The 14,082-nt window shown below is 32.0% G+C and overlaps 1 long non-coding RNA gene across 1 annotated transcript; it reads right to left on the bottom strand.

Annotated features, from left to right (window-relative positions):
* Positions 1-492: 492 nt before the first annotated feature.
* On the bottom strand, positions 493-2,405 carry LOC123224770. The gene is made up of 3 exons (XR_006504053.1): positions 2,188-2,405; positions 1,079-1,159; positions 493-779 (listed from the first exon to the last, which is right to left on the bottom strand). It is a non-coding gene; the product is annotated as an uncharacterized LOC123224770 (long non-coding RNA).
* Positions 2,406-14,082: the final 11,677 nt, after the last annotated feature.

The raw sequence follows: 14,082 nt of genomic DNA, 5'->3' as shown, positions 1-14,082 counted from the left end.
TATGTTTTATGTATCTTCAGATAACATACAATCGTCCTGCGTATTAGTGTTGACATTGATCATCGTACAAAATATTACAACGAACAATAAAACTATGTCTTGTATGACTTAAAATATCGATGAAACCCTGCACCAAAGTATATTGAAGATTAAATAAGTATTTGATCGCCAAAGGGTGCATAACCAAAGTATACTCAGTGGAGGTCACTTGGTCTTATCACATGGTAGTGGACCGGATTTGAGACAGCTCAAATTAACTTTTTTCTGAATTTAATTCAGTTTAAATCCACCATTGATGTTACAAAACCCTTCTCTACCAGAGGCATAGTCTGGGACAGGAAGCTATTTGTTAGAGATTAACTATTTATAAATGATTTATGAAAACTAAGAAAGGTGGGCTTTGATGAAGAGTTTTAAACTTAAATGTTTTCTGAAATTGCAATAGTGGCAAGTGAAATTTTGGTTTGATGATTGAGTGTTTTTGGTTAAAGGCTATGATTTATTCCTTATGAATAATGCAATCACAGACTCCATATAACAGGATTTCAGTTACAGGATATTTCCTTAATTCCTTATTAGACAAGGAAAAGCCAGTCATGAATGGAGTTTTGATTTAAAAAAAAAAAATCCTTGAAATGGTACATATAACAAGATGGAGAAATTCTATGAACTCGAATAGAGAAATTTGATGCTTCAGGCTGCATTTTCTCGCATTCTTCTCAGATCAACTGGAAAAGAACGGTTAAGAGAAATCATTCTCCAAGGCCAGGAAACACAACCTGAAATCAAACAACTGATTTAGTTTCTTATTTAGGTAAGATCTGATTACTTGAAAGAAATAGAATACAATTAAATCTTTGTGGTATAAAGTTTTCTTTTCTCAGGATTCATGGATAATGAATTATGATTTTAGTACTCTGGGAATACAATGAAGCAAAAATGAAGATAGATTCCGACACCAGCATGATGTTAGGATTTGTAACATAGAAAATAAGAAAGCGGGCGAAAGAATGGAGAAATCATTAGAAGATTAAGAAATTGAAAGAAAAAGCCATTAGATTTTACGAAAATGACTTACTGCAATGCGCTTCCCAGCATTTTCAGGTCTCTTTCCGACCTTCATTGCAACAGCTACAGCCACACCGGAAAATATGCCAATCTGATATTTAATAGGCAAGCAAACATTAATGACTAAGTCATATTAAAGGAATGGACACGACAAGATTAATAGAAAAAACAGTTGTTTAATTGACTAAGAATGAATCAAAATGATTATTTTCTATAGACGCAGACGAAGCGGATGGTTCACAGTATGTTTACAATCATAACACTGCCAAGTTGGAAAAAACCAAACGAAGCAAACAGTAGTGTTGAATTGTTTCTTATAGAACTAGGGTTATTGATTTAGTTATCCTTCTAGGGTTTGATTTGAATATAGATTGATGTTTATCGCCTTCCAAAAGCTTAACTGCCAAATTGTCGACACGAACTTTTGGCATGGTGTTAGGACTTTGGGTTTTCAGGAACACATCTTAATTCTAGAGGATAGGGTAAGTATAAATAATTGGGAGATAAGATTGTAAAAGGGTGAAGGAATAAATTAGGGTTTAGGTAGCCTTTGGTTGTGGGCAGCCTTTGGCTGAAGAAAGGCTTACGATGCCTCAAACGGTTGGAATTGAGAGGTCTCAACCCCATTGAATTGACAGTTTATCTCTATGATTCCCCAAAATCAATAAAAATAGTTTTTGTTCTCTTTATTTGATTGTGTTTGTCATTGTTTTGGTTAAATATTAGCGGAGATCCTATCACATGGATTCGTTTAAAGAGGATGTTTCTAGAAAAAAAACTCAATCTATTGTGATCGAAATGAAGTTAGGAAAAAATTTAGTCAGCAGACTAGCTGAAAATATTTGCAGAAGGGTATCTTTCGGAAGTAAGAAACAATGACTTTTGGCCATGTAGGTGCCTATGAGAAAACTCAAACCCAAGACCTTATGTAAGCAAACCACATGTCTAACTGCTGGAATAACCCATCATAGGCATGAAGGATTATGATTTGACAAACCCATAATCTAAGAAACAAAAATATAGTGCTTAATCATTTCCATTTGAGAACTACTCATAGATTCAGATTCAATTTTTCTTTGATTACAAGTCGTATAAAGGTTTGCAAGTAATGAGAAGTACTAGCCAACAATCCTTCCTAGAGTGCCACTTGTTTTGTAGTTTCAATAGCTTCATCACTGGATATCTGCAAATTCACAACAAACAAGAAGTGAGATCTCATAAACAACAAGGACGACACAAGGAGAAATTAAAATGCGAATCACTTATGTTGTCACAAGTTTAATATGTCAAACAATTTTGAAGTCGGTCATATACAGCTTGAGGGAATTCCAACCTATTTTGAAAGTAAAGCCTAAAGATCTAAAACTCTTGTAACAAAATAGATAAGTTTTAAGGGCGTAAAAGAATCAAAGGGTAGTATTGCTTAACATGATTACACCCAAATGGTGGGCCAAATAATATCGAGTTTCACATGTTCTAGATTACTAAATATTGTATATCTAACAATAGCTTCCAGCATCAAATAAGAATCACAAAGCAGGTGAAGTCAGGGCATATATTGTTAGCGGAAATTAAAATGTCCAAGATCATAAAAAAACATACCTGATTTAGAAATCTAAAACTTTAATGATGATTGGTGATTCAATGCACTTCCGTAAGAATCTACAACACACTTTGCTTGTTTTGCTTTCTTGTTTTCTGTAAAATTTCTTCCAAATGAAGAGAGTTTTAGAGAAATAGCATTTTGCATGTTTTTAGCATAAGAGAGAGCAGTATTCTCTTCTCCCAAAACAGAGTTACATTATTTTTATTAATAGGAGAGTGATAGTTAACTTTAATTACTGTCAAGGGTAAAAGAGTAATTTTTATATATATAAGGGTTACTTTTGCCTTTTGACTCTAATAGATTGGGTCAACCCATCATGGATGGATCAGATCCAATATATATCCAAGATCAGAAACAATATTTGTCTAAGGTGTCGCTATTAACTGTATTCTGAACAAACACTTCATGATACCTACTTTTTACCAGCAAAATACAACTCCAATAGTCAAAATTTGTATATAATAAAACTACTTTTATTGACGAAGGCTCACAAGGATTTAATGGGATAATTGCAAATGGATACTCTAAAAAATTCTAAGTTGCTATAACCAAGCCACATGAGACTATCAAGAAGAAATTGAGAGTGAGGTTTTATTGAGAGTAATTAGGGTTTACGTGGGTTGAAGAATTGAGTTGTGTTTTGTTAAATAGAAGTCTTTGATTGTGACACGTGGAATGGTTTTATTGGGTGTGAGGTGGGACCTTGGAAATTGAAGTGACAAACTTGTGTGGGTTTTTTAGCTTAAGTGTGTTGACTCAATGAGTCATTATACTCTTATTTTGATGATAACAAACTAATATGTCCCTAAGCATATTGACTAATGATTTTATTTGAGTATGAGTTTAGATTGCAAGAATTTAACTAATGCACTTGAAAGAGTTTCAAGATGAAGAATTGAGAGTAATTAGGGTTTACGTGGGTTGAAGAATTGAGTTGTGTTTTGTTAAATAGAAGTCTTTGATTGTGACACGTGGAATGGTTTTATTGGGTGTGAGGTGGGACCTTGGAAATTGAAATGACAAACTTGTGTGGGTTTTTTAGCTTAAGTGTGTTGACTCAATGAGTCATTATGCTCTTATTTTGATGATAACAAACTAATATGTCCCTAAGCATATTGACTAATAATTTTACTTGAGTATGAGTTTAGATTACAAGAATTTAACTAATGCACTTGAAAGAGTTTCAAGATGAAAATGAAAGACAAGACTCAAGTGAAGAATTCTTGAAGATTTGAAGAAAAACTCAAGTTTAGATAGATATATGTATAATCTTGAAGCATTCGTATTGATTAGAATATTTATTTGCATGTGATAGCTCACTTAAAAGTCTATTTTTGTACACAACACTAACTTTTCTCATTTTTCCCTATATAAACTCAATCAAATTCATTTGCAAAGGACTTTTGCCATCAAGAACTTTCACATATTTGAGAGCAAATTAGTTTTGAGCTATTCACTTGCAAATTCTCTTTCTAATCAAAACCCTTACTCAGACACTTTGTAATTTTATTTGCATTAGGTTGTACTAAGCTTAAACTTTCATATAAAATATTTGAGAGAGATTATATTTTGAAGTCATACCAAAAATTCGTATTATAAAAGAGTGAGGTTCACTCTTAGAGAAATTAGAAAATTTTTTGCGAGAAAAATTAAGTTCTAGCATTTGTAAAGGTTAATAACACCTTGGAAGTTATTTTGTTGTGAAGAAAAGTTTGGTTGAGTTTTTGTCATCCAAGGATTAGTGGAATACTCCAAGGAAGATAGCTTGGAAGAGTGGACGTAGACCGGATTCTGCCGAACCACTATATATCGCGTGTTTGATTTTCTTTTCCCTTAAATTTATACTTTGTGTTATATTCTTTTGATTGTATTGATTATTTGAAATGTTTTTGTTATTCTCATAAATTGCATTAAAAATAGGCAACATTAATTGATTTGAATAAATTGGTTTAATTCTTTAATTTGATAAAAATTGTTTTAAATTGTCGAATTCACTCCCCTCTTTGGTCATTCGATCCTTTAGAGTGTTGTTAGTAAGTGTGTGGTTTCTGGGGTGAAGGAGACAAGACATAAAATAATAAGGGTTTAAATGTAAAACTAAAAGTTAATGGTTTCTTTTTGGGCCAAATGACTATTTCCCACCCAAAGCTAGAAGAAATGACATATTCTCACCCTTTAATTTAAAAAATCCAATTCTTCACTAATGAAATTTGTTAACAAATTTTGTTAAATTTTTTATAAAATTGTTAAAAAGATTATAAAAGAAAAAACTCTTAAGCTAAATAATACTTTGTCTTTAAATTTTGATGTGCATGATTTGATTTAGTATGGTTTAAAACATTTTTTAAACCAAATTAAAAAAACAATTTGAAAAAATTGTAAACCAAACTAAACCATTTTAGATAACAAACTAAATTGAAAAGTATGATTTGGTCTGGTTTGGTTTATGATTTGAATTAAAGGTGTGCATAATTCAATTCAAATTGTAAAACCTAACTGAATTGCACCACTTAAAAATTATAGTTTGGTTTTATTTAATTGTAAAATGATTTAGATTGGGTTGAAAATATTTCAAAGGATATTGAAATTTTTGCCACAAAATGGGTTTGCCTATACAAATATATCACGCTTTTAACATACTAAACATTTATATCAAAAAGTTTATCGAATACCTAAACTACCCTTGTCTTCAACCTTATAAACACAAGTTGGCCTTTTCACACCAAAAATCACATATTTGCAAGAAAATCATCCCAATTCATATCAGGGTTGATTTATTACTCTGATGTTATGTCTTTTTTTGTTTAACAAAGTAAAATCGAAGAATGTATGCTAGATTCATGTTGTGATTTCATGTGAAATATAATTTACTATTATTTAATGTTGTGATTTCATCTTGTAATATTGTTTAATATTAATATAATGCAGTTGAAGTATTGATAGTTAAACTAGGAATAAGTTGATGAAGATCTAAGTAAAATCTGGATAAAAAATAGAATGAAGAACTGGTTGGCGAGGTCGTCAATCAAAGGCAATCTCACCAACTGTAGGCGAGTTCACCAAAGGTAGGCAATCCCGCCAACCGTTCTTTTAGACCCATGAATCGCAATTAGTTATCCAAGGTATTTGCTTATTGTTTTAGGTTTAGTTTAAACTAAAGATGAAAAAAACTACATTTAAGATTCGCTATGGAAGGAAATAGATTTTAAGTGATAACAATGTGATGAAATATGTCGATAAGAATGAAAGACAAATCTGCATTGACACAAATGTTGATTTCAAAGGATTTGTGACAAAAATATTTTATCATATTAAAATTGATCGAAGTTAGTAAAATATCTATGTATTTATCCTTGGTGACAAATTGGTGGATCCAATTAAGATTGTAGACGATAATAATCTTGAGTATGTGATGGTTGTAGCAAAAAGTTTACGAGAATCGACAAAACTCTATGTTATTGAGAGTCCAATTGAAGGAAAAGATAATCAACAAGCTGAAGATATTTAGGAGAAAAAAATAGAGGATCATCCAACAGACAACTAGGCACAATCACAAAGTTTCCAAAAGTATAGTAGTAATTATGGTGATGATGATAATGATGATGATATGAATGAGGATTGTGAGGTTGAGGGTAATAAGGATGACGACGATGATGATGAATTTTTGGGGTTTAATGATGGCATGTATTGCGTACCAAGCTAAGATGTTGGAAAAAGTCAAAGCATTGCTTTTAAATGACATGGCCGAATGTAGCACGAAACGTCATGACTCCATAAATATTGGAGTATATACAAGTCATGTTCATAATCCTAATCTATTTAGTAGGTTTTTAAGTTTGTTATAGATGTTGATAATGCAAGTATTAGTAATCGAAAAATTAAAAGAGATAACAGTTTAAAAATGATGGGCTTTTGCAATTCAAAGGTAGAATTGAAAATATTATTTTGAACTTATCTGTTAGATATATGTATTCAATGAAAAGTTAGTCACTTTGATAGGGTACAATATGAGATTAAGTGTATACATCTAGAATGTAAATGGAGGACATAAGCAACAAGGGAGGAGGATGAAGACTACTAGATGTTATGGCGTATGGATGAGGCACATACTTATCCACGTGATCAAATTTTGCCATACTATAGATAAACTAGTACAAAGTCATTGAGGGAACATTCTTAAATCGATATTTGTAATTGATTACATTTATCTACCAAAGGAAATTATTTCTAACATGACAAGTGTGGCGTGCCAAGACATATGTATTAAATGCATTATAAAGATCTCCCAAAGAGTCTTTCATACTCTTACTTAAGTATTGTCACAATTTGGATCTCAAGAAGCTAAGAATTGTGACATGTATTGATATCAATATGTAAAAAAAGTTTCAATTTTCTTCATAGCATTAGGTTGTTCGATCAGAGGATTCCAACAATTTTGCTTCTTGTGATTTGCATTGATGTTTTACATTTAAAGGGAAAGTACCTTGAGTCTCTTTTCATTATTGTTACAAAAGACGACAATAATTAAATTTATCTACTAGCCTTCGGTATTGGCCACAATGAGGGAATGAATATATAGACCTTATTTTTGACATACCTAGTATATGCATCAATGATGTTTCAGACTTGGCCATTATTCTTTATCATTGTCATTTAATTATTGTATCGGTGGTGAACGTAATGTTTGAAGCTCGCCATGGTTTTTGTAATCACAATATAAAAAGAAACATGGCATGTAGTTCAAAAAAACTAAACATATTAAAAAATTATTTTAGTGAGCTACTAAGGCATATTACATTAAAGACTTTCAATTTGTCATGAGTAGAATTATCCAGGTAAAACCCACTGCAGTAGCTTAGTTAACCGATATTACGTATGAAAGATAAACGCATACCCACTTTAGAGGATAACAATATAACATCATGACAACTAATATTACTAAGTCCTTTAACATTTTGATATGTATTGCTCTCGCTTTGTCTATCACTATCTTGGTTGAGTTTTTGAGGAGCATAATGCAATATTAGTTTTATAATAGTTAAAACATGACAGGTATGTTGAATAAACTGTTTTATTTTTTTCATTGGGTTTTATTAGTTGTTTTAATAGGTGAGAGATCTCACTTGTTAACACCATGGGTGGAGGATAAGATTGTTGAATATATACATAACACTGTCAATATGGTGGTCAAACTAATCAACTTCCACTGATACAAAGTACAAAATTCATGGCAATAGGTGTTTATCATAAATATTCTCTATCGGACTTATGACTATGAAAAATTTTAACTTTCTCAGATTCTATATACATATGACACGACTGTTACAAGGTTTAATAACCTCTTAGACAACGGAGGATGTGTTAGTGTATATTATTCCATAACATATTTACAAAGGGTGTATAAAGAAGATGTTAATACAGTGGGAGATTAGTCAACTTGAGCACCATCTAATATATCTGCAATTTATTCATCTGCGATACAACAATAATGGTCCAATCATCTATCCAGCCAACCAAAGAGCCTATCACAAAGGAAAAGAAGTCTAACCATAAAATTGTAGCTGATGCCACCAACATGGACATACTCGACTAAATTGTCAAAGCCTTCCTCTAGTGTCCATTGCTAGCTCACTTTGTGCATCAAGTAACGACATAGACACAGGTCAACCTATCCGATAAAATAGTTGATCATAGTTTTAGTTTTTGTATTGACTTGTATTGTAATTTAATGTTCAAATATTTTGCTTGATTAACTTTTCTTTTGGGTTTTGTCCATGTTTTTTTATATTAATTTCTTGATGTTTTATTTTCAGGTTCTTGCTAGTATGGGATGACAATGACTCATAAGAAACAAGTTACCAACATCTATGTAACAAAGAGTTGTCTTGTACTAGCTCATCCTAAGTATTATGGATAAGCTAGTGCAAACAATTGACTTGGTTACTTGGTTATACAGTGGCTTCATCATCCCGTGTATTAAGAAAAAATTACCAACTTCTCTGTAACCACAATACCGCTTAGCTTTTATTTTAATGTTTGGTCCATGTTTAATTGTATTAATATCATTATGGTTTATTTTCATATTATGACATAACGTTTAATTATTTAATTATATTTTATTTTCTTGATCTTGTTGACACAAAATCAAAATCTCTATCAAGGAAAAAGTTAATATCTTTTGTGTAACAAAGTCACCGTTCTGTGTAACAGAGTTAATGGTGTAGTACAACTAGTTTTGTTACACAGAAGATTGCAACTTTACCTTTAGTTATTATAACAATTTTCAAAAAAGTTTAGCATGGTCTTTCCTATATTTTTGGAAAATGTTTGGCATGGTCCCCTATAGTTTTTGAAAAAATTCGACATGGTACTCTTTGTATTATTGATATCTCCTTTTTATTCACACAAGAGAAAAAAGAATACATAAGATAAAAAAAATATAGTTTACTATATATTTTAAACCATCCGTGAATAAAAATTCACTCCACTATATACTTTCAACCAACAATGTGAAAAAAATACATTCTATTATCACATTAACTGTACTCGTCCAAATCTACAAAGAGAATAAGCAAAATTAGTTAATGAATACATAGAACCAATCATGTAATTGCTTAATCAATCAACTAAAGTCCTATAAGATTAAAAAAAAAATTAAACCCAAATTAATTCTTACCAATGGCCTTTTCGTGGAATGTGGTGTTGGCAATGTGCTTCCTTAGCAATTTAGAATGTTTAGATGTGAAGTTTAATGCATGATTCTAGGCAAGGTATTTTATAAATATTAACAGTCGTCAATTGTTACATCTTGTTTTGGCACTTCACGGACAAACTTAAATTGCAACCTTTGTGAGGTCTTGGTAGGGGGATATTCTTTTATGTGTAATAATTGCTAGCCTTCATAAGGTGTGGTAGTGCCTTGTATAATGCCATCAACTTCTTCATTTTCTCTTTACACATGGTATATTTTGTGAAGTCGTATATATATAACATCCAATCGCTTAAGACGAAGAAACCATAAACCTAGTGTTGTTTGTCAAAGTTGAATAGAAAGAATACTTGACATCAACATAGAGGACAAATATTATTTAACATTACCCAAACCAAACTAACAAGTTAAACAATACTACATTCTCAACATTGCTCCATGTTTGAAAGAATTCATTGGACAGTTCAGGAGAAACACCATTAATTTGATGAATGAGAAAAGACAATCACTTTATTTTCGAACCCAAAAATTTAAACTCTTTTGTGAAAGCCAGAAGGTTCTTCATGAATTGGGTCAAGCCATCATCTAATTGCTATCCAAAATGATTTCTGAAGTATTCACATGAAAGATTCAACATATTGCATTAAAGAATAATGCATAATGTGTTTTCCAACTATTCCTCCTACAATACCAATAACCTCCACCAAATGTCTTTGTTAAAATTTGCAGTTGTACTGTTAGGGCCACCAATTAATACACGTTTGGTGTCATTATACGAAACACTATTGTACCATACATTGAATGTTGAGAGTGTTGGTCTAATGTCGAGTAGATAACTAGGGCATTAACAGACTATTTGTCTATCACTTGAATAGTCTTTTATATCTTTGTCAAATTTGAGAACAAACTTATCAATTATTTTCCTTTTCGAAGAACACATCCAAAAGTTGACTATTTCTTAGGAGTTGGAGCCTTCATAGCCTTTTTCAATGGGACATCATCCTATAGTTGCATATCACCCTCTAAGGACACATTCACTTAAAAGAAAGTTTTTTGTTATTGTACTCTAGCATAAGTAAATAAAATATTAAAACAATTAAAGTGGATATTAACCTGTATTGATCTCTCTCTCTAAACATACGAATCCTTAAGTGTATTATCTGATGCATTATAAAGGACTGGAGTTCTTGCATCTTCCTATGAAGAATCGATGTTTATTGTTGATAAAGTTCTTATATCTCTCTATGAAGCATCGATGTCTACTGTTGATAGAGCTTTTGCATCTCCCCACAAATCATTATTATCTATTGTTAAAAGAGTTGTTGCCACTCATCCTACATCATCGTAGCCTACTAGTTAAAGTGTTGTTGCATCTAACAGTTGATAATGAAGGCATGTTACAATAGGATTTATTAGAGAAGGTCCTCCAATATACCATTGTGAGCAGTTTCATGAAATGAGTGTAAGAAGTATACATCTATAAAAGTACATTGACGGAGGCAATGCTAGATAGATAATGGTTGGCCATTTAGTTTGGAAGGCTTCACATGGGAAGCTTGAAGAGTTAGAGACTAACCACTCGTGTAGGAAAAACCTAAATTAGGGAAGTTTGCATGAGGAACTAAGGGTTGGCCACCCCTGCAAAAGAAACCCGAGTCAAGGAAGTTGGCATGGAGAGATGGGGGAACCCATGCCAAGTGGTTGAGGACCACAAAGACTTTACTGAAGGTACTTAAAATACAATATGATGTACCCTGTGAGTATCCTTATCATTATCTGATGAGATATCTGATGTTTGTTTTCCTATAAACTCTAAAGCTCAGATGTACCACTTGGTCTCCTGCTTAATTTTAGTTAGATGCAATCCATATGTAATAACCTTTTAGAACATAATAGATATTCATCAGAATTTTTCAAAATTAATATTGAATGTTAAATTATAAATCTATGAATAATCAACTAACCTCAAAGACGTCTCAAATTCTTCCAATGTCATCTCAAGTCGGCAATACAACAATTCTCCGTTTTAGTATATGGGAGACCTAATCATCTGTTTGGAGACTAACATAAGGTGATAGGTTTCCAACTGTTTTATAAATCCAAAACTGCACGATGGATAACAAATATTATATTAGTATTTACAATTGTGTGTATAAATTACTAGACTATGTGACATTTACCTAGAATGTTATGGAGAATCCCATAATATTGTAGTTATCCATAAGGATTGGTCTTCTGTAAGACAGGTAGTGTTGTTGACAATAATTATATTTTTCATATATGTCTTGCTGCATGGATTCTACTGTCTTGTTCCATGACAAGAAACCCTATAGGTAACAACTAAATACATCAAAATCATCAACTAAATGCAAGAAACTATCTTTGATGACATTTTTATTGTTTGCCTCTAACAGTCTCGCATGTATTAAATATAAGGTTGTAAACTTCACAATATCCTCATCATCATCTCCTCAAATTTGTGTCTCAATTGCATTCTCAATATTTAAATAGGTTAATGATCTATTAATATTTGGGAAGTATTCTTGCTTCAATTGAGATGATTCTACACAACTAACATAGTTAGACACCTCCATGTCTTGCCCAAAGATCAAATCAGTCACAAGCACAAACTTAATAGGGTTGAATCAGACCTTAACACCATTCAATCTGAACCATATTTCTCTCACTTGGTCCCCCTAATTAATCATATGAAGTAACATCGCATGTATTAAAACGATGCTAAACCTTAGATCCACCAAATCTAAGAAGTGTCCAAAATATCGCTCTCTAAGCCTGCGTTAGTTTATCTCTGATAACAGTCATAGAGTCCATTTTTCTTCGAATTATCATGTGCACTCGAAATTTGAACATGTCATAGAACCTGTAAGCTCCCTCCTGGTAGTTGATCATATATCCCTAAAAATTGACATAGTAGGATTACATTAGCATTAACATCCAACAAACATAAGTTGCCTAAGCGTTGACAAGTCACCAAGCTAGGGTTGGTGATCCACCAACCCTTAGTGATATCACTAAGATGTTCTTCCTATTGAAATCCCTAAATCTAATAAAATAATGTAACCAAATCGTGTTCAACCAAATTAGAACCAAAAAATCAATCATAAATTTCATTCTCATATGCTAAATCTAACAAAATAACTCTAAAAATGCATGAATCATGCGAAAAACCTAAATTATTCCTCACCTACCCTACCATTGCATCGTTAGAGGTCGATGATGGGTGTTGTGGCCTCTCTTACATTGTTGTCTATGGTTGTTGGTTGCTTGAAGCATTGGTGGTTGCTAGTTACATGAAGCAGCAGTCGGTGATGGGTGTTGGTTACTTCAAAATGGTTAAAGAACATGTCGATGGTTGCTTGAAAATGGTTAAAGAATCTGTCGGTGGTTGCTTCAAATTGTAATGAAAATGTGAGGAGAAATCTCGCCAAGCACCAACAACTTTTCAATTTCATATGTGAACAGTAGTAAGGTCAATGTTCACGCCTGAACAATAACTATCTATAGCATCTAGTCAAACAAGAGGCTTTTTGAAATTCTTCTCAATTTGTGGTAAATATGTTTAGACATTTATTTGTGTGGTAATTTTGTATATGAGGTTGATTATTGTAGCAAAAATTTCAATCTCATTTTTTAAACAGTCTTTTTTAGTTTAGATTCCGATTTGGACGATTCTCATACTAAATCAAATCATAAATTGTATTTTTTTAAATACATATATATAACTATTTTTTACATAATTTTTCAATAAACAATTAGGTTTACAACTTATTTTTTTAATACTTATTTTGTCATTTTCTTTAAAAATATATATATATTTCATATATATATTATATTTTATAAAAGGCCAAAAGACTTATTCCTCTCTAGAGTATGTTGTTTTCCCAAGTTGCCTCTCCCCCCCCCCCCCCCCCCCCCCCCCCCCCCCACAACCTAAGTTTTCAAAAGCAACATTTTTTCCCTAGAGTTTCCAAACTTTCAGATCCAATTTTTTTTATAACAAAGAGACTTCTCCAACAATCTCTAAATAATGTCTTTTTCTCTCCAATGCATCCTCTTTCCTATAGTCCTTCTTTTGACTCAGTGCGACATCGTCTTCATCTCTACTAAAGATGAACCGTCTTCGTCTTTGACAAAGATGAACAATCTTTGTCTCTAACGAAGATGAATTGTCTTCATCCAGAGATGAAGACATGGTCTTTGTCGACAAAGAACTTCATCAACAAAGAGTCTTCGTCTTCGTCAGAGATAAAAACGAGTCATCTTTATTCTTTAATGAAGATGATATCACACCGAGTCAGAAAAGAGAACCGTTAGAAGGAGGACACACTGGAGAAGAAAAGATGTTGCCTAGAGATCGATAGAGAAGTCTCTTCGTCATAAAAAAAAATTGGATCTAAAATTTTGGAAGCCCTAGGGGGGAAATATTGTTTTTGAAAACTTGAGTTGGGAAAAAATTATTAGTTTTTAGGATTTATAAGGAAAAAATAAAATCAAATTTAAATTTATTTTTAATATTAAATATAAAATAACGATTTTGCCCTTAAACCTAATAAACTTAACCATCAATGGGTGATAAATAAGATTTTCAAAGTTAACAAGGGAAAACTTGAAAAAACAACATACTTTGGGTGGAAATAAGTCCTTTAGCCTTTATAAAACTATAATTCAATTAATTTTA

The sequence above is a fragment of the Mangifera indica genome, chromosome 9, assembly GCF_011075055.1.
Source record: "Mangifera indica cultivar Alphonso chromosome 9, CATAS_Mindica_2.1, whole genome shotgun sequence".
Lineage (NCBI taxonomy): Eukaryota > Viridiplantae > Streptophyta > Magnoliopsida > Sapindales > Anacardiaceae > Mangifera > Mangifera indica.
Note: the sequence above shows the minus strand (reverse complement) of the source record. Positions and strands in the feature narration are given on the sequence as shown.